This window comes from Mauremys mutica, chromosome 4, assembly GCF_020497125.1.
Source record: "Mauremys mutica isolate MM-2020 ecotype Southern chromosome 4, ASM2049712v1, whole genome shotgun sequence".
Lineage (NCBI taxonomy): Eukaryota > Metazoa > Chordata > Testudines > Geoemydidae > Mauremys > Mauremys mutica.
In genome coordinates this window covers 134,345,160-134,364,525 of record NC_059075.1, presented here as the reverse complement: position 1 = coordinate 134,364,525, position 19,366 = coordinate 134,345,160, and the positions used below count along the sequence as shown (strand labels likewise).

At 50.7% G+C, this 19,366-nt stretch overlaps 1 protein-coding gene across 6 annotated transcripts in view; it reads right to left on the bottom strand.

Annotated features, from left to right (window-relative positions):
- GRM4 (glutamate metabotropic receptor 4) overlaps positions 1 to 19,366 on the bottom strand; it is a 266,208-nt gene that overhangs the window by 208,466 nt on the left and 38,376 nt on the right. The window contains exon 1 of one of the 6 annotated variants that reach the window (XM_045017080.1): positions 302 to 353. The exons of the other annotated variants lie outside the window; for them this stretch is intronic. The gene's annotated coding sequence lies outside the window, so the exon portion shown is untranslated. Of the gene's footprint in view, positions 1 to 301; positions 354 to 19,366 lie in introns of those variants that run through there. 6 annotated transcript variants of the gene reach the window in all.

Sequence of the window (19,366 nt, the reverse complement as noted above, 5' to 3'; positions counted from 1 at the left end):
TGCGAAAGACAAGCCCGCCGATGCAGAGCGGTGCCCTTCCCCACCATGCTGAGGCACAGACTCCGAGGGTAGAGCACCCAGGCAAAGATACAGTGCACCTAACGGTTAGCATTTAAACCTTTGCTAGAACGTAGGGAAAATGCATCCTAACTGCCAAAGCCTTCTCTGGCATTCACATTCCACTGTTTCTCGCCCTGCCAGCTGGGTTGCGGTGCCTCGCAAGAGCGCTCCAGCAGTCTACACATGCAAATGGTATCCCCCTGAGAGATCTCCCCTGAGCTAGTCCCTCTTTCCCCATTACCTGCATTGACAGCTGTGCAGCTACAGAAGCCCCGGCTCAGTCCCACATTCCCCCAACCCCCCCAGCTGGTATTGGCACACGGGGGGAGGGAAGGCTGCAGCATAACCGCATGTTCTGACTCTCCCCATTGGTTCTCAAAGGCCCCGGGTTTCTCAAAGCCTAACACACAAATGGATCACTCTAGGAGCTGACAGCTGAGGCAGCCTCAACCATAGCAGCTGGGTTTCACCTGGGGTGATCTGGAGGCTCTCAAAAGGATCCCTGGATGCAAGAAACTCCTCCCATTATAAAGCTGTTTCCTGCTTTCTTTTTAAGCACTCCTCCATCCTCAACCAGAGGCTGCCCTCTTTCCCCCATTCAGTTCATTTATGTCCTTGTTTAAGTCCAGCCCACTCAAAGTGCACTGTATGCGAGCCCCAGCTAGAGAAGGCAAGACGGTCTAGGACTTAACGCAGGGGGCTGGGAGACAGAACTCACCCCCAGCTCTGACACTGACTCAAGAGGTGACCTTGGGCAAGTTGCTGCACCTCTGTGCCTCAGTTTCCCCACTTGTGTGGTGGAGATAATACTCGACCTAGCTGAGGTTTGTCCTGGGTAGCCAACGCAAGGGCCCCAAAGCTGTGGGCCAAAGAGCACATCATATACTTAACCTATTATAACTGGAGGAGGAGGGGGGTCTTGTGGCTAACACAACGGTCTGGGAGTCAGGAGCGCTAAGTTTGGTTTTGATTCTGCCCACTGACTTCCTGTGTATCCTAGGACAAGTCACATGACCTCTTCAGTTGTGAGTCTCAAAACCCACCAGGGGGTTTATTGCCCTCCTTATCTCATTGATATTCATGCGTCCATGGACCTCAAACATCAATTTGTCTCCAAAGCCCTTCCGGCCTAGTGGCAAAAGCACTGGACTGGGACTCAGGAGACCTGAGTCCTAGTTCTCCCTTGGCTACTGGGTGACTTTAGGCAAGTAATTGTGCCTCTGTGCCTCAGTTTCCCCTTCTATAAAATGGGGATAAGGATGCTGACCTCTTTTGCAAAACACATTGAAATCTACTGATGAAGACCACAATCTAATTGCTAGGCAATATCATCAGCCCCCTTGGAGAAAGGGGCTAAACTGAAGCAAAAAGATAGATTTTCAAATCCTCTAGCTATCTAAGGCATTTAGCCACCCAAGTCTTATTTATTTCATTGGGAGCTGTGTAGCTCAATGCCCTAGCTGCCTTTGAGACACTCCATCTTTGTGCCTCAGTTTCCTCGTCTGGATAATGGGGACAATGATTCTCACCCACCTTTACAAAGCCTCTGAGATACGGGGATGAGAGCTGCTGGCTATTCTAGGGACGGTGCATTATTAATGCAAACCACAGAAAAACAGAAAGGCAGAGCAGGCAAATGCATTCCCTGAGCGGGAAGCTCTTGACTATTTAGCACAAGGAAACAGTTTAATTTAATCTTGTTTTAAACACAGAACTTGGTATCTGAGCTAGATGTGTCGGGCCAGATCCCCAGCTGATGTAAATGGGCATTGCTCCACTGAAGCCACCCAAGCGCCTCCCATTTACACCAGCTGAGGATCCGGCTGATCTGTGGCTTTCCCAGATGGGAGGGGCCCTGCCTGAACTAACCCAATAAATTATGTACGTCTCCGCCTGTCAAAGCTGCTCTGAAGGCCAATTTCCAAAGCATTTCTGACAGCCGGGGCTTTTAAGCAATCAGAATTACCCAGAGCCAAGCTGTTTGCTTCAAAAGTGAAGGAGCATCTGAGCTTTGCAGCATGAAAGCTTCTGATTCCCAGGCTGGCCCTGCTGTATTTTCAAAGTAAATTCCCAGCCAGAAAGCCCTGGATCTCACATGCTGGGAAGACGTGCTTAGCACATCATAACAGTGCCTCATGGTCCTAGGCAAGGGAGGCTTAGCTCAAAGGTCAGCTGGCACCGTATGGAGAACCCAGTGATCCAAAACCATGGGCATCCAGAACTCCTGGACACCCAGGACAAGGGGTTTGTGAGTTTCAACCCTCAACAAAGTTATGCAACGCTGAGACCAGGCAGCACAGGCCAGTGGGGTCATGGGAGTCAGGACTCCTGGGTTCTTTTTCCAGTCTTCCACTGACTTGGTGCTGAACTCTGGGAAAATCCCTTAGGGCCTGATTTTCACAAGTGCTGAGCACTTAAATGTAAGTACCTTCCTGGGGAGAAAATACCAGGTACTAAAGGGCTTTTACAGTAAAACATAACAAGAAAAAGTGGCTGGAAAGTTAAAGCCGTACAAATTCAAATTAAGAAAGAAGGTACATAGTGAAAGGTAACCAGGACAATTAGCACAGGAAGTGGTTGGCTCTCTCCAGAGGTCTTCAGATCCAGGCCGGTTGCCTTTCTGGGAGGTATGTGCTTTAGCCCAGGCCTGCACAACTCGTAAAGCGGCGAGGGCAATATTACTCCAAAGAAAACTGCTGAGAGCCGAGCCCCACCAAGCCCCACCCCACCCCCAGCACCGCCAAGCCCCCCTGAAACACAACACCCCCCGCAGTGCCGCCCAGCCCCCCTGAAATACTCCCCCCCACAGCACCGCTCGAACAAACCCTCCTTCCCCAGCGCTGCCCCACCGAAACAGTGGTATTGAACCTTGGTAATATGTTATAGTGGGCCCCTAAGGTAGTATAATTAAGGTAAAAGAAAAATGTCTTTTTGCTAGAAGTAGAATAAGATCTTCCCCCAACTTTGTAATCAATTGCCCTGTTGAATGAATGAGGTGTGAATGAGGAAGGCGTGGAAGGCAGCACCTCCAGACAGCTGCAACCCTTGGAGAGGGGATGGGAGCCAGACCAGATCAGTAGAACAAGTCAGCCACTGACTCCTCCCCAGCCCCCCACCCCCTCAGTTCGCCTCCTCAGCCCCCGCCACTGCCCGCTTGCCTGCTCAGCCCCCCACCCATCCCCGCTCGCCTACTCACCCCCCCGCCACTGCCCGCCCACTCACCTCCTCAGCCTCCCACCCTCCCAGCTCACCTACTCAGCCCCCACCTCTTCAGCCCCCCTCCCTCACCCACCGCTTGCCTACTCACCCCCCGCGGGCTGCACAGTGAGCCCACGCGGGCTGCATGTTGTGCAGGCCTGCTTTAGCCACACACAAGCTCGTGGGCTCTTGCGAGGGTAACTGGACACCAGCGCTCACTACACTTTAAAATCAGGCCATTAGCCTCTCTCTGCTTCAGTCCCCCCACCTTTAAACGTGGCTAGTGATAGCTGACCTGGCTTTCAGACCCATGAATGGAACGTGCCAGATACTCTCATTCCTGTCCTATCCATGCATCACCACATTGACTGGCTGAAGAGGAATGGTGTCCTTATATAATGAGGGTTGACACCTAAATCTTGGTCACAAAAGAAACCCAAGCCAAAGATTAATTTACGACAAAGCAATCAATTGTTTCGATTGACAGAGCTACCCCGGCCAGGCCTGAACTTCAGAGTGGCCTTGTCAATAGGACAGGATTTAATTAAGCAGCAATAATGGCAGTTCTCGCAGGGATGAAGTCTGAAGTGATGTTTCTCCCAATGAGGGATCCACCCTATTGCTACATTAGGCAGAGTGTCCAGTTCTCTGCCGGGACTCCTGGGCTGTCCTTGATGTTACAAGAGTGCTCTGGATGTGTATAGAGGTCACTAGTAAATTGCCAGCAGATGGTGCTCCAGAACATGTAGCGTAGTTACTGGGTTTTGCAGGACCCATAAAACTTCTCGTTGAACTGCACGCTGCAAGTGGATTCCTTTGTGCAGCTCTTTACATCAGCTCGGGACAGTTTGCACCAGTGCCCAAGGAGTATAAACGCTACCGTTCTGTTCCGGTAGCAGTTTACGCTCCCTCTGCGGCAATCAGGGGCGGCTCTAGCCATTTCACCGCCCCAAGCATGGCGGCACGCTGCGGGGGGCGCTCTGCCGGTTGCCGGTCCTGCGGTTCCGGTGGACCTCCCACAGACGTGTCTGCGGATGCTCCACCGAAGCCGCGGGACCAGCGGACCCTCTTCAGGCACGTCTGCGAGAGGTCCACCGGAGCCGCCCGCCGCCCTCCCGGCGACCGGCAGAGCGCCCCCCGCGGCATGCCGCCCCAAGCATGCGCTTGGCGTGCTGGGGCCTGGAGCCGCCCCTGGCGGCAATGCAAGTAACTAGGCAGGGTCCAGGAAAATGGAGAATCAGGCCCAAAAATCTATTGCCAATAGAAATGGCCATAGGCCCAAACCCCAGACCTAGACGCTTCCAACCTTTAGGGAAGTTTAGTGTTCAGAGCCAATCACTGGAGAGCAGACCCATTTCTCCTCACTCCTGAGCTAAAGGAGAACGGCTAGCAGCCTGGTCCATGACTGCGGGAAACCCTAGACAGAGAGACTAGACAACACAACCCGGGTTCCAGGGAGCACCTCGGGGTCTGTCTGTGTCCACCAGCCTCAAAGAGTTGCTCTTATTGGCAAGTCCTATCTCCCCTGCCACAAAGGACTGTACAACCAGTGGCTACTTGGCCACACTGACTGGGCTTGGGATCCACGTCTAGGTAATACACCCTTGTAGAACTCGATTCACCCTGGGTCCAGAATATTTTCTGAGACAGGTGAACACAATTAGTTTTCTCTTCATCGCTGAAGCGTCATTGCAAAAGGGCAGTTGAGATTCTGTGCCTGGACCGGTATGTTGTCCTTGCCCTCTTGCAGTGCTGAGCTAGATAAATATTCATTGCTCAATCTGAATAATAAATATTGCACGGGTACATATCTCCTGGAATGCTACAGAACAAAGCGTTTCTATGCACATGCCTAAGCTAAGCATCCAACACTTATTGACTATTTGCATTCTAGTAGTGCCTAGAAACCCCTACCCAGAACAGGACCTAAATATATCGAGTGATCAGAACCCAGATATCCTGAGTCCCAGCCCACTACCTTAACCATTAAGCTATCTTTGCTCTGTACATTTAAGCACCTTGCCCAAACCCACCTGTGTGTGCACACAGCTTAGGTAATTACACAGGTAACTATCCCTGCACACATATGCACAAACACCTGATTCTCGCATTCAAACCCACATTTTGGTGCACAAATGCAGCAGCTGCAGGCTCATCAGAACTTTTCAGGCCTGTTTAGGGACCTGTACTTAAGGGGGGGCCTTCCTTATATGGTCTGTGAATATACAGGAACCACTTCTTCCCCCACCAAAATGCAGCCACTTTTGGAGCAGATAAGGAGCTTGATCTTGGCATTGAACCAAACATAACAACAATTTTGTTCTATTAGTTAAGAACACTAACAAGTGTGGGTTTGGTTTTAACACTAGAAATGCGCAAGCTAGAACCCGCTTAAGTCCCTGGGCTAAATCTTGAGCTTCGAACTCAGCCCTTATTAAGGCCAAAACGAAGGGTATGCATACACCCGGCGCTGGAGGTGTCATTTCCTTTTTGGTTCGACTTACCCATGCTAGCTTCAATCAAGCTAGAGTGCTAAAAATAGCAGCATCGTCACAAAGGCACGGCCAACGGGAGTGGCTAGCTGCCCCAAACACCATCTCATCCGAGACCCTAGGTACATTGTCGGCGGCTAGCCCATCCTGCTGCCCACAGCTACCCTGCTATTTTTAATGTGCTCATTCGATCAGAGCTAACTTGGGTACATCTACCCAGGCTGGAAATCACACCCCTGGCATAGACATGCCCTGAGTGAAGACCCAGGGCCTCATCCCAGTGGCATGGACTTGCATAGGAATCAGATCACACCTGATTTGGCCCACTGACCTCAAATGGAGCTCAGTCAGCCTGTGTACAAGCTGGGAAAGGAACTCAGGGTTCAGTCCTTAATGAGAGGCTTTGCGCTGCTCACTCCTCTCGCCCTCTGCTGCTGCTGCATTAGACACGCAAGCAGATTTTTACAGCAGGGTTCAAATCCAGTCAGGGCGGAGCCCGAGACGAAGTCCCCGAGCCCTCTGGACAAGTGTTTATTTCCAGTGTGTTGAACTGCCTCTCTGGGCAGCAACGCAAAACGACAGGAATAGATGCTAATCGAGTAAAACAGCCTCGACCTGTAACAAGAAACCTAATACATGTAGCCCCTAGCCCAAGGCCACAGGCAAAACCCAGGGGAGCTGTGCACTTTTTACTGATGGGTAATGAAGGACCAGATATGCCCCATGTCCCCACACCCATCCAGGCCCCAGATGTTCACATCTCAGGACTCTTAGCAAGAGCTCATCAGCTGATGTCAAGTTGCATGACAGGGGTGGGGGGCTCCAGCAACTAGGACCCAAACCATAGAGGGTATCAAAGATCAGTGTAGGCACCCTGAACTGCCCCCCAGGAAGTTGGTGTGGTCTACAGAGCACTGGCATCATGTAGAAGAGAACCCGCCAGGAGAGATGCTGAACATCTCCAGCTCCCATTGCTGGCAAATGCAGCCTTCTCAATACACAGCCTGTTCCCAACCTCCCCCAGCTGACTTGCAAGGAGCTGAGAATCAGGCCAGAGTCAGAGCTGGCACCATGGCAGACACAGGGTCACAATGCAGTGGGCAGGGGTGGGGGAAGGGATGTGCCCAGGGTCCTGAAATCCCTTATCTAGTGATCTCTAAAGCATCCCCGTGCAGCTCGCCCTTTGATTACAGACCCACTCAGCAGCCAACCGTTCTGTGGGTTTCCTTTTGAGGACTGAGCGACTCAAAGCCCATCTCACTGGCTCAGACTGCAAATGCAATGAGCCAGAACATTTTTGCACAGTGCAAGGAGGGCTCGGGGTGGGGTGGGGTGGAGAGGAGAGGAGAGACACCCTGTTCAGCTGGTGCCAGCTTCTGTCACGTCAGCCATGGAACCACAAGGGAAATATCACAGCCCTGGAATGAGGCCCAGCAGCAAAGCTCAGCAGAGCCTGGAGCACCCAGAGAGCCTGGGAGCAGCTTCCCTTTTAAAATAAGATTATTTCCCTCCTGTTCTCTCTCTCTCTCTCTTTCATGTATCTTTTGATCATATGATCTGAATGAGCTGAAGGTAAAAATATCACAGCAGGTAACAAAGAGGTGCAAATAATGAGAGGACAAGAACTCCCCTGAATCCTCCTCCCAGTCTCAAGTGAGATGCTACAAGGAGCCGGAGAGGGTCCAAGGAGTGTGTTGGAAATGGGGCAGGAGAGGAGTGATTTCCACCCCTCCCCCCAACACACACACACACACACACACTCCTCTTGCTCCAAAAAGCTGATACAATCTTGAGTCCAAACAGGCAAAATTCGAAAGTGACTTTCTGTCCCCTACCCCCAGCTCTAAAATGACCAATGTGCTTCAGAGCCCTAGTTGATTTCCTCTCTTCAAGCTCTGCAAAGGGTCCCGATTACCTGGCTGTTACCCGCCGCTCTTCCCATCCATTCCCACTGGTTCCTGCAGTCCCGGGAAGCTGAACGACAACGAAAGCAGCACTGGGCGGGGAGGATGGGGAGAAAGGACTCAGGAAGCCGAACATACTCAGTGGATGAATAATTCAGCTGCTAACAGCTTTACTGGTGCATCCTCCAGGCCTGGGGTCTCTTCCCCTGGAGCTAGGTTACCCTTTTACATAACTGGATCTTACATCTAGCTAGCAACTTGCATCCCAAAGTACTTAAACAAGAATCACACCCGCACTGAAATGCACCCACCTCTGGGGTGGGAGTTGCACAGCACATAGCACGCTCATGGGGATGTGGGAGAGGAGGTATTTTGGATTGGGATACAGAGGCAAACCCCTGCTCTCATGGAAAGTGCCTCTGGATGCAGACACGTGGCAGAGAGGCAAATGCCCAAATCCCCACGCAGACAGAACCTTGCCACCGAAAGCTGGCAAGCAGTCATCTAGATACTGACTGTGTAATTCCACTGAGCCAGGGGGCCAGATCCTCAGCTGGAGCAAGCCAGCCTAGCTCTGTAGGTATTTCACTCTGGCTGAAAAGCACTCAGCTATCCTCTGCATACAGCAAGGCCTAAATAGCTGGACTCAGAGGGGAGTCTGAGCTGCAAAATTAAGACGGTGGGAATCCTGGTTCAAAGGCATTGGGACGCTGCAGTAGCGGCTCTAGCCTTGGGGCACCCACCCCACTCAGAAGCATAAAAAAAGAAAATCTGAGTTAAATAAACAGATTCCCCCCCATCTTCGTGCTCTGCACCTATCCCAGCGCTTGCCAAAACGATACAGGAGCAGCTGCTCAAAGGTAATTCTGCTCATTCCACCAGAGGATCCACACGAGCAGCTGTATGTGACAGCCCATGAGTCACTACAGCAAAAGATAGGCCCCCCTTCCTGTTTACCATTTCAAAATACAGCATCCGTGTTTGTACAGCACCTGGCACAACAGAGCCCTGATCTGTTTGAAGCCTCTAGGAACAACGGCCATGTGAGTGTTACATCCACAGATCTAGAATATTGTGTCCCCCCCGTCTCCAGTCGCAGGCTTTCAGTTACAAAAAAGACGCAGAGCTGCAAACGCACGGAAAGGGTGCGATGGTGCATTTCCCCTTCTCGGTTTCCACTGAGCTCAGCTGCAGCTGAGCTATTTGGACAGCGAGAGAGCCTGGGATTTATTCACGGAAGCAAGAGGAAAGCAAAGCACAACCCCAGCCTCTCCACGCCAGGCGAGCACTTTATCAGCACATAATGAGCCCGTCTTGATGGCTCGTTCTATTTCAAATGAGAGATTCGCCCGCCCACCCCCCACTCCAAAGGCTGGATCTGAAATCTGGCAAAAGGCACGGTAACTAATCGGATGATGTGCGCATTTCCAGGTTCCTGGGCTGTAAATCCACAGCTCTGGTTGTCGCTCTGCCCAAGTCAAACCCACTTAACAAACATTAGGACTTTCACAAGTGGATATTAATGCTGCTGGCCAGTTCTGGTTTGCCTGCTCCATCTATCCTGCTCGGAAAGAACTGCCAAGTCCACTTACCCCGCCCTGAGTGCCCCGCTCCTAGGCTGGCTTTCTGTAACTCGATTATCAATGGAAGCATTCGGAGAGCGGCTCAGCTTAATGTTATTGAGCCGTTAATTAGCATTTGTTAGTGTCATCTGCTCGCCTGGGAAGCGGAGGAAGGTGATGTGCGGAGGAAGGTGATGTGTGGGAATGGTACCTTAGGCTAGGGAGGGTTGGACCCTTCATTCTCAATGGGTGCAGTTCCACTGGCACAGGCTGTAGTGTAGACAGGATTTTGGATTTTAACACGTGGTCATCTAACCTGAGCCCACCTGAGTCCTGCCAACACCACAGCCTCCATAACAGCTACCACCACGGGTGTGGTCTTTGAGACCTGATGCGACCAACTGCAAAAATACCCCGCTTCTATCATGCTTCTCAGTAGTAGTTGCATTGGTTGTCCCTGTTCCTTGAGAGCACCACGCTGCAGTTCTTGGGCCCAGCAGTGGGCGAATGACACTTGGCTGGGAGATGGCATTATCCCACGAAGGGAGACGGAAGCACGGGATTATGGAGTTTTTAACATCTCTCTTTCAATGCTCGACAAAACGGCCCGCTTTAGTGCCCCCAGCACACAGTTGGGTGGCACTTCCTGCCGACCTACAACGCCATAAAATGATGAGTTGGAAAAGTGCCTGGGCAGTGTTAAAGTGTTAAATGAATAGCTCAGGTCTGTCTTTGGATGGAGAGGGCAGCGCATCCATATTACCGCTGTGTCATTCGCTCCATTACACAGGGAAGCTGCTGAGGGTGGTAGCTTGTTTGCAAGCTGCCTTGTGCTGCAGACTGAATTATACCTGGAACTTGTGTCTTGGCCATAAGACAGCAAGAGGCAGGGGAGCCGGGCAGAAGCAGCAGCGTCTAGTGAGCGGAGCACACCACGAGGAACACTCTATCCTTGATTTTAGCTTTGCCAGTGACTCACTGCAGGAACTTAGAAAACTCCCAGCCCTTCCCTGCCTCAGTTTCTCCAAATGAAGAGAAAAATACTAACCCACCTCATAGCAATGTAGCTAGGGTTTATGGGCCCAACCCATTAAGGTTCCGAGCACCCTCAAGCTGAGGGGCTGAGTCCATCTTTACACTGGGTCAGATCCTCAGCTGGCATAAATAGGCAGAGCCGCCTTGACTCCAGTGGGTCTTTGGTCATTTCTACAAGCTGAGGACCTGGCCCTAACTGCCCATTAGTCTATATAGCCCTGGCATCCTGCCTGCCTCTCATCCTCTATAGCGCACCTTGGCTCTCACTGGCGTCATCCCGACCCATTTTTACGTAGCATCATTTCTCACTCAGCTTGATTGCAATGGCCTTGAACACAGGATGCTTTAAATAAACCACTGCGTTGCATTAAGTGCTGGTGGTTTACAGCTGTCGCTCTAGAGGGTTCGTACTTCCCAGCCTGATTTGTAGGCCCCTTACGTGACTAACTTCCCTGCTGGCATCTGACTGCCCAGCTCCTCTAGAGCTGTCTCTTCCAGCTGCCTACAATCAATGGTTTCCGTAGCAGGAGTGTTGCCTGATAACTGGAGGACCAGGAGCTGGGACTCCTGCGTTCTCCGCCTGGCTTTGCCGGTGACTCACTCATGCCCATCACTTAAGGCCTGTCTGCACCGGAAGCGGAGGTGTGGCTGCAGCCCGCAGACGTATCCAGGCTAGCTTGAGTAACAATAGCATGAAGCCATGGCAGCCCAGGCTGTACAACCCACCTGGGGTATGTACTCTAGGCTAGCTCATGCTGCCTCACCTGCTCTTGTTGCTGGAGCTGGCTAGATCAAAGCTAGCTTGGGCATGTCTCCACATGTTGCAATCACACATCTGAATGCAGCATAGATATGACAACATCCTCTGTGTTCCCCACCCCTCCACAGACAGCCCTGTTACATAGGAATATTATACTAAACCCAGGGCCATCCAGTGGTTCACAGCTGTCACCATGCCACCCCCTGTGCCTCTGGCCACTTCACAACGACAGTGAGGGTAGAACGCAGAACTTCCTGCTCCAAAAGCCCTGCTCCTCCGTGACGGAGAATCTCCATTAGCTGTTCACCATACAGGACCTATGTCACACAGTTCCATCCAATACAGGGCAATGGTGCTTACGTACATTGCTATAATGGACTGGTTACTCACCTACCTCCCGAGAGTAATAGACAATCTCTCTTTAGTCATCTGTAAAACAGGATACCCGTCCCTCCTAACACACCACTACCTCTCCTGAAGCGCTTGGAGATCCCCAGCTGCAAGCTGCCATCTCGATACAGAGCATTATTACATTGTCCCTATTGGATTCTAGGGGGCTCCCAGGTTGCTCCTACATCACTGACAAATGGTGCAATTGTAGCCCACTCACTGTGACGCTCTGTCACCCTCTAGCGGAGGCCAGGGCTGCAGATACAGACCCTGCTACAGCCTTAGCTAGCAGAGTTGGGTCTTTTAGCTTACGCAATAGAGGCCCCTGCTTTTCAGACCAGAGCTCCTGGGCTCAATTCCCTCTGCCAGTGAGACCCACTCAGAGACATGATGTTATGCAACCAAGTTAATCTGGCCCTACGATGCTCTGTGCCCACTGAAATCAATTGATGGTGTGGCCACTCAGCATCTCTGGCCAACAGGGATTGGTTTCCAGGGTCCTCGGTGCCATGCTTTTAAGGATTCAGCATCCATAAATAGGACTGGATTCCCCCAAGAGCTCTCCTCCCATTTAGGCACCGAAAGAACGGCCAGATTTCTAAGACAGCTTGGCCCTCCTAGCAGCTGGCGACATCACACCGACAGCCGGATTTTCACAAGAGCTCAGCACCCAGCATCCTGAGCTCTTGTGAAAAATCTGACCACTTACATTGGTGCGGGGCTCTTTTGAAAACCTCACTCCACCTGCGTAAGCTTTTCAATAAAGGGCGCGAGACATGGCCTGGGTGAGCGGCTCTGTCCCGGCTGCAGTGCGGTTGCTTCCCTCGTGGATAGCTTTGTCCGGTGAATGGGACAAAGAGGGAACAATTGTTAACAGATCTGCACCTTCCATTTGCTCAGCTTTCCGAAGTCGCAATGTGCTAGGCAAACCCACCGGGTATCAGAAGCTGGGGTGGGAATCATGGCAGATCTTGGGCAGCGAGGTTTCCAGTGCAAGTGAGTGGCTGATGCTTTGCACTTAGACGGTAGCTGTGGCTTGTCCCAGCTACCTCAGCTTTAAAGATATCACCACAAGAAGAGGCACCCTTCACTCCCAGTGCAGCACAAGCACTTCAGAGCCAGGGGAAACAGTCAGGCCACAGTATCCTCGTGCTTAAGCCATGGAGCGAGACATCAACTTGCCAGGCCAAATTCCACCTTCAGTTTAAATTGAGTACACTCCTTACAGGGCAACTTCAAGGGCACTTTCATCCAAGCTTTCAAAGCCCAAAGGCACTTTGAAGTCAACAAGGGTGCAGACGTGCAGTTTGAGCAGAATTTGGCTTGCTCACTGTATCCTACAGACAGACCCAGGGCACATTCCCGCTCCCATGTTGCTGCTGGAAAACCTTCCATCTTCTGCAACAGAGGCTGAATTCATGTTGAACACCCCCCGAGCTGGCTATACGGGTCTCCATTAAAGTGGGGTTCTGCTCTGAAAAGCAGCCCTGTTACAAATGCCTTCCTCCCTGTACGACCTACAAACATCAGCAGTTCCTTTCTTTTTAACTCCTGTTAAGCCAGCTGAGCCAACACAGCTCTGGGAGAGGGAAGCGGATTCCACTCCGGCTCATGCAGCATCACCAAAATCTTTGGCAGGGTTCTCGTTGCCGAGCCAAGTTCTGCCCTGCGTTGGAGCTGTGCAGACAGGCCCATGGAATCATTTGTAAAGGGACCATTCAGGGTAGCAAAATTAAGTCTACTCAAGACTGCAGGCTGGGAGCTTGCTGCTTTATTTTAACTGCATCACAACAAAAAAAAGGGGGGGGACTAAATCAGGAAGTAAGAGAAGGGTGGAACATAGCTCCACCCTAAATACTCTGGGTATCCCAGTTAACCCTATCATGACCACTTGACTACAGAATCTGTTACCAATGATAATTCTGCATGAGTAATAAAGATACCACCTCTATCCCCACCCCAACTCCTCGCTTGAATCTCAGATTTTAGGGTGAATTTTCAGGGCTGGCAGTTGTGTGTGGAGGGGGAGGAAGTCTTTTTAGTCATCAACTCAGCAGAAGTGGCATGAAGGTGAAACACTTGAAGCCTGTGGTGCCTTGTCTGCAGAGGTTTCAGTCAAACTGTTCTTGAAGGGACCAATCTGCTCCCAACAAAGGTTTTTCCATGCAGTTTCAAGCAGACTGTACTGCTCATCCCCCTAGGCCACCACTAACAGTTAAACTCCAATTCCAGAGTCTTTATTGCCGGCCCTCATGTACCAAGCAGAAGACACCTGGCAGGGTTATTCAGACCTCAGCTGGAATTGGCAGTTTCAGCAGCAAGAGGCCATCCACTTTTGACTTGTAAAGAGAGCCAATTTGGTCTGGCAATCGTTGAGGGTATGTCTATGCTACAGAGACTGTACTGGCACAGGTATGTTGGCATAGACAACAAATATCGCACCCCCACAACGTCAGACTTCCTGGAGCAGAAGCCACACTGCAACTGCCAAGCTTCCAAAGAGTCTCTGGGATTCCAACCACAGAGCTCCCAGTAACGGGAGCGAGAATTATGGGGCCAGATCCTGGTCTCATTTAAATCAGTGGAAGTTCAGCAGTGAATGGGAGCAGGATTGAGCCCCTTTGAAAATCTTGGGCCATTTCCTCAGCTGATGGAAATGAATGGGGCTCTGTTGACTTCACTAGAGGCATGTCGATGTACAGCAGCTGAGGATCTGGCCCTTAAGGTGTAAATACAAACATCCATACTGTAGCCACATTGTTTGCCTGACAAGTGAAATGGGCAGAGCCTTCGAATTAGGGGGGTAGAAATTTAGCGAGGGACCAGAAGTGGTTAGAGGTCCTCATTACAGAACAGTTAAGTGAAATTCTTCCACAACACCATAAGACAAATGGTCCTCCTAGTGCTTTCAAGGATTAGATCATACCCTAAGGGAAAGCAAGGGCGATTGTAGCATGCAGAGATCACAGGATTTCACAACAATGGGGCAGTTCTTTGCATGCTACATACCAGCTCTAGGAGGGGTTGAACTCTTACTCTGAATGGTGCAACTGCATTGATATCTATGCAATTACATCCATGTACCTGGGAGCAGAATATGGCCTGGGGTTCCCAAACGGTTATGATTTAGGTCACCATAACAGCTCTGCGATAGAAAGTGGAGTTTATTGGAGCTGTATTGTAACACTGTCACATTGCACGGATGTGCCCACTGCCCCATGATTTCAGAGGGCTGTAGAGGCATTCATTCAGCTTCGCCAGCCCATGCAAGGTAGGAAGGAAAAGATTGACCCAAATTACATATGGGTAAACTGAGGCACAGAGCAATTGAAATGATTTGCTCAACTCAATGGCTATTAGCCAGGATGGGCAGGGATGGTGTCCCTAGCCTCTGTTTGCCAGAAGCTGGGAATGAATCACTTGATGATTCCCTGTTCTGTTCATTCCCTCTGGGACACCTGGCACTGGCCACTGTCGGAAGACAGGACACTGGGCTAGATGGACCTTTGGTCTGACCCAGTATGGCCGTTCTTAAGTGACTTCACCCACCAAAGTCGCCAGTTGAGCTGAAAATAGAATCCAGGAGTCCTGCCTCCTAGTCCCCTGCTCTAACCACTAATCCACACCTTTACAGAGCTAGGGAGGAGAACCCACAAGTCCTGCCTCCCAGGCAGGGGCACTATTTCAGAAAAAAAACGGGGCAGCAGGGGGAGCAAAGATGTGTCAGCGTATAGAAAATTATATGTGAATATGTTATTTCCTGCGACATCAGGGGAGGCAAAAAGTGGAGCATATAGACCTGTCAGAAGTCTGAGGAAGTGCCAGACTAAAGGTCTGGGGAGGCAACTGCCCCCCTTGACCCATAGCAAATTACGCCCCTGCTCCCAGTCCCCCCCTCGAACCCTTAAACCTCATTTCCTCCTCTCTACTGGAAAGAGGTGCTGCCAATGAAGTGATTAAAATCCACTAATCCTAAATAGCATGGACTCCCCAGTGCAAAAGCTCAACAAGGAGAGATCCTCCCTTGGTTTCGCTGCTGCGGCTGTTGTGAGTTTAAACCAGCATCAAGACCCTTTTCTCCACCTGCTAATCCTTTGGAGGGCGAGGACAGTCTTATCACAGCATAATATTCCAATTAGCTCGCACTCGTTTTTCCCCACTTGAGAGGCTATTATGGGGGACTTTGCTTTGGCTGTAGATTTTGCTGCCAAGCCTGTGTTAAGTACAGCAGAATGGGGGTGGGGGGAGGAGAAGTAGTCAAGAAATGGCTTATACAAAGTGGAAGCCTAAAGAATTCAGGTTAAGTCACCCAGTATTTGTTTGCCTAAGCAAGAAAAGCAGCCCCAGGGCTATGAGCGAGTTCTTAGTAGAAAAACACAGGCCCTGTACTTAAAACAAAAAAAAACATTTAATTAAAATAAGGCCCCAATTCAATGATGTCTGGATTAACTAGCAAGGCCAACACCATGAGCTCTTACATAATCATGACCCAATTAAAAGAGAGCTAATATCTACCTCCATTGGATGTGGTCCAGCTAATGGCAACATCTTCTGCATGCTCATTATTTAAAGGAAAGCGGAGCGCTACTAAGTAGAAATCTCTGAAACATACTGTTCATCAGAAATAAAGTTCATAAATAACAACAACATTCCAAAGGGAAGTAGCAGCCTTCATTTAGGTCATTATAAAACTATTCTCCCCCTCACGTGGGGCCTTACCCAAAGCCCATTGAAGTCAATAGAAAGAGATTCCCAACGGGCATTGGATCAGGCTATCTGAATATATGTAACTGCAGGCAAGTTCTCCCTCTCCTGTTCTTTGTAAAACAGAGCCAATTTTAATCCCTCGCTTTCAAGGATTGTATCGCACCAAAAAGGAACAGCAAGGCGGACTGGGAGAATGTATCAGCTAGAGATCAGAGAATGTGACAGAGTGACAGGCAGAGAAGCAAAGCAGGGTTTCTGATTTGAACCAGCATTGATTATACTAATAAACAATCCCAGCCGAAGCATCGGCGTTGGAAGAAGTCGGTCTTCATTTCTGCTTGTACAAATGCAATGAAACCTTTACATTAATTTTTGATAACCACTCGCTAACTGGGGCAGCTCAGGCGTAGAATGACAGAACTGCCCAAATTTCATCTCATCAGAAATCATCAGCTGCAAACAGGGGCCCAGGATCTTCCCACATGCATATCACCCCCACCCCATGTGCAAGCCCCAGGATATCACTCTACTAATAACTGAAAACCCACTGTCCACACACCCCTTTTCCAACCAGCCTTCACTGGAAGTCTTCAGTGCTGGCAGATAGGAAAGCCAGTTTCAGTGGAGCATATCCTGATGTCCCCAGAAAGGCTTCTTGCTGGGCCGTGATGTGTAATGCATGTGCATGTAAAGTCGTTACATTTCAGAGAGGTGGCACCCTTATTGCTACAAGAAGACTATGGGGGAAAGAGCCTGAGTGAGCCAAGCAGCAACATTAAGGGGCCAGCACAAAATTAGCAGAAGAAAACTCAGGGTGGGAGAAGAGGAGCGGGGAGAGGAGAGAGATCACTTGATCATTACCTGTTGGTTTACTCCCTCTGGGGCACCTGGCACTGGCCACTGTCGGCAGACAGGATACTGGGCTGGATGGACCTTTGGCCTGACCCAGTACGGCCATTCTTATGCTCTTATTTTATGGTGGTTTATGATTAGGTGAAGCTGTTTTCAGCACACTGATTTTCTTCCACCACCTTCAAAGATTCAGGAGAGCGAAAGACAATCAGGCAAGCAATGTAAAAGTTGAAAAGCACAGTTTTCCCCCTGATATTTTGTGACAATATTTCTGGGCCTCGGCTGACAGAGGAACTGTCAGCCAATAGCCCCATGCACTTGCCAGTCGGATATCGACAAGAGGCAACGCAGGGCTTAATTTGTGCCAGGGCTTGCCAGGGCTGAGCCCTGGCACTTCTGGGCTTGGCAGTTCAGAGCCCCGGCACCTCTGGGCTTGCTGCATCAGTTAGCAACGTAAAAAAAATTGCTTGAGTCCCAGCATCTTGTTCATTACAAATTAAGCACTGAGGCCATAGAAAGCTGTCAGGGAAGTTGGGGAATTGGGACTGCAAGGAAGAGGGGGGAAGGGGGATTTTGTTCTGAATGTAAACTTCTAGTTCACTTCCCTCTCTGCTTTTTGTATCTCTAGATCCAACACCAGAGTATCTCATCCTCTCACAATCATTTATCCTGTGAGGTAGGGAAGACTATTATCCCTATTGTACAGATGGAGAACTGAGGCACAGAGACACTTGCCCAAGGGCACATGGAGCAGGAAATCGAAGCTGGATCTACAAAATCCAGGGCTAGCACACTAACCATGGGGCCACCCTTCCTCTCTCAGAGCGTGGTATGAAGCGGGAAGGCTGCCCAAACTGATGGGAGTCAGGGAGAACCTGCCTTCAGAGGAGGTTTTATTATAACTGCAGGGGCATCGGGCACCTTCTTCAGAAGCAACTGGTGCTGGCCACTGTGGGAGACAGGACCCGTGGCCTGACCTACGTTCCTGTGATTTATCCCTCACTCCCTTCAGCCAGCTCCCACCCCAGGACCAAACTCACTGTCAAAAGGGCTCCGATATCTGAATGAAGGAGAAGTGTGATGTATTCCTGGAAGAAGAAAAGGAGCAATTGCAAAAATTCCCCCCCCCCCCCAGACAGCACTGCATCTGGGACCATGTTTTTAAACTGCAGCGGGGACTGAGAGAGGAGGGGGGGTCTCTCCTCACCCTGTCCCCTTAAGTCCTGAGCTGCACTGCAAGGCAGGGGTGAACCTTTTCCCAGTCCAATGCCTTCTCTCCCCCGGAGCAGCAGGAACTTCTGCAAGGAAGGAGACCTGAACTCAGGCTCTCCCTGGCAGTTGAAGGAACCAAGATGCTGTCTGAGGAACGGAGAAGTGAGCTGAGCTCTTGATTTAACTACTAGCATTTCCCTGAGCTCCTGGAGGCATTCAGCTGATCTGGTGGTCTCTCTTCACCCACAGGCTGCGCCTAGAGCAACCAGCCAGCGCATGGGACCTCCTCCACCACTCCACTTCTCTCCTCCAACCCAGCCTTGTACTGTTCCCGCTTCAAACCCAGAGCCAAAGGTCAGCCAGCAACAAGGATGACTCATCCCTGAGCCTCCTAAGTGCAGACACAAGCAATGTGATGGTGGAGGTTTTCTGAGACAAAAGCACCCTGCTGTGGATGAGCGGAGCACAACAAACTTATGACATTTAAAATACATTATAATAGAAAGGTAAAGGGGGGCATCCAACAAGTTACCCTTGGGCTGTCAGATACCAATCAGATTTTCTCTTAAAAAGAAACCCCAGCTCTGCTGTTACAACAGCTCTGACTAGACGGCCACAGCCCCCAAAAGAACCACACACAGGGATGCGTTTGTACCCAGGATACAGGCAAGGCGTGGATCCAACCTTCTGGAGAGGTTCCTCTGCAAAGCACCAGCACCTCTGGCTTGTTGGAAATTTAAAGGCTGATGGGAAGCTAGCCTCATGCCCCTGATCTTTACATACAACCGAGATAACACGCGGCCTCCTCACACTCCATTTACAACTCCACTGGCCTGACAAGGGTAGCTGCTATTCACTCTGCAATGGCAACACGCACCTTTGCCCTTCTGCTGTGGGTGGAAGCCCGAGCAGCTAGTCCTTCCAGCCTCTTCCATCCCTCCTGGGGAGCCAGGAGGGCTCGAGCCCAGGGCAGCAATGCAAAGCGGATGCCAGGGAAGAGACAGCCTGACCAGTAACTACAGGTGCCTGGATCTATTGGACTGGTCCACGCTATGAGTCACACGCCGCTGCTCTCGCATTGGCAAGATCTTCCCCAGCCTCGGTTCGCATTGTCCCCTGCGGAGAGCACTGGCAAATGCAGCCTCTCCCCAACCGCTGTAATAGGAGTCCAGCCTCCGCTAGACGGACTGGGCA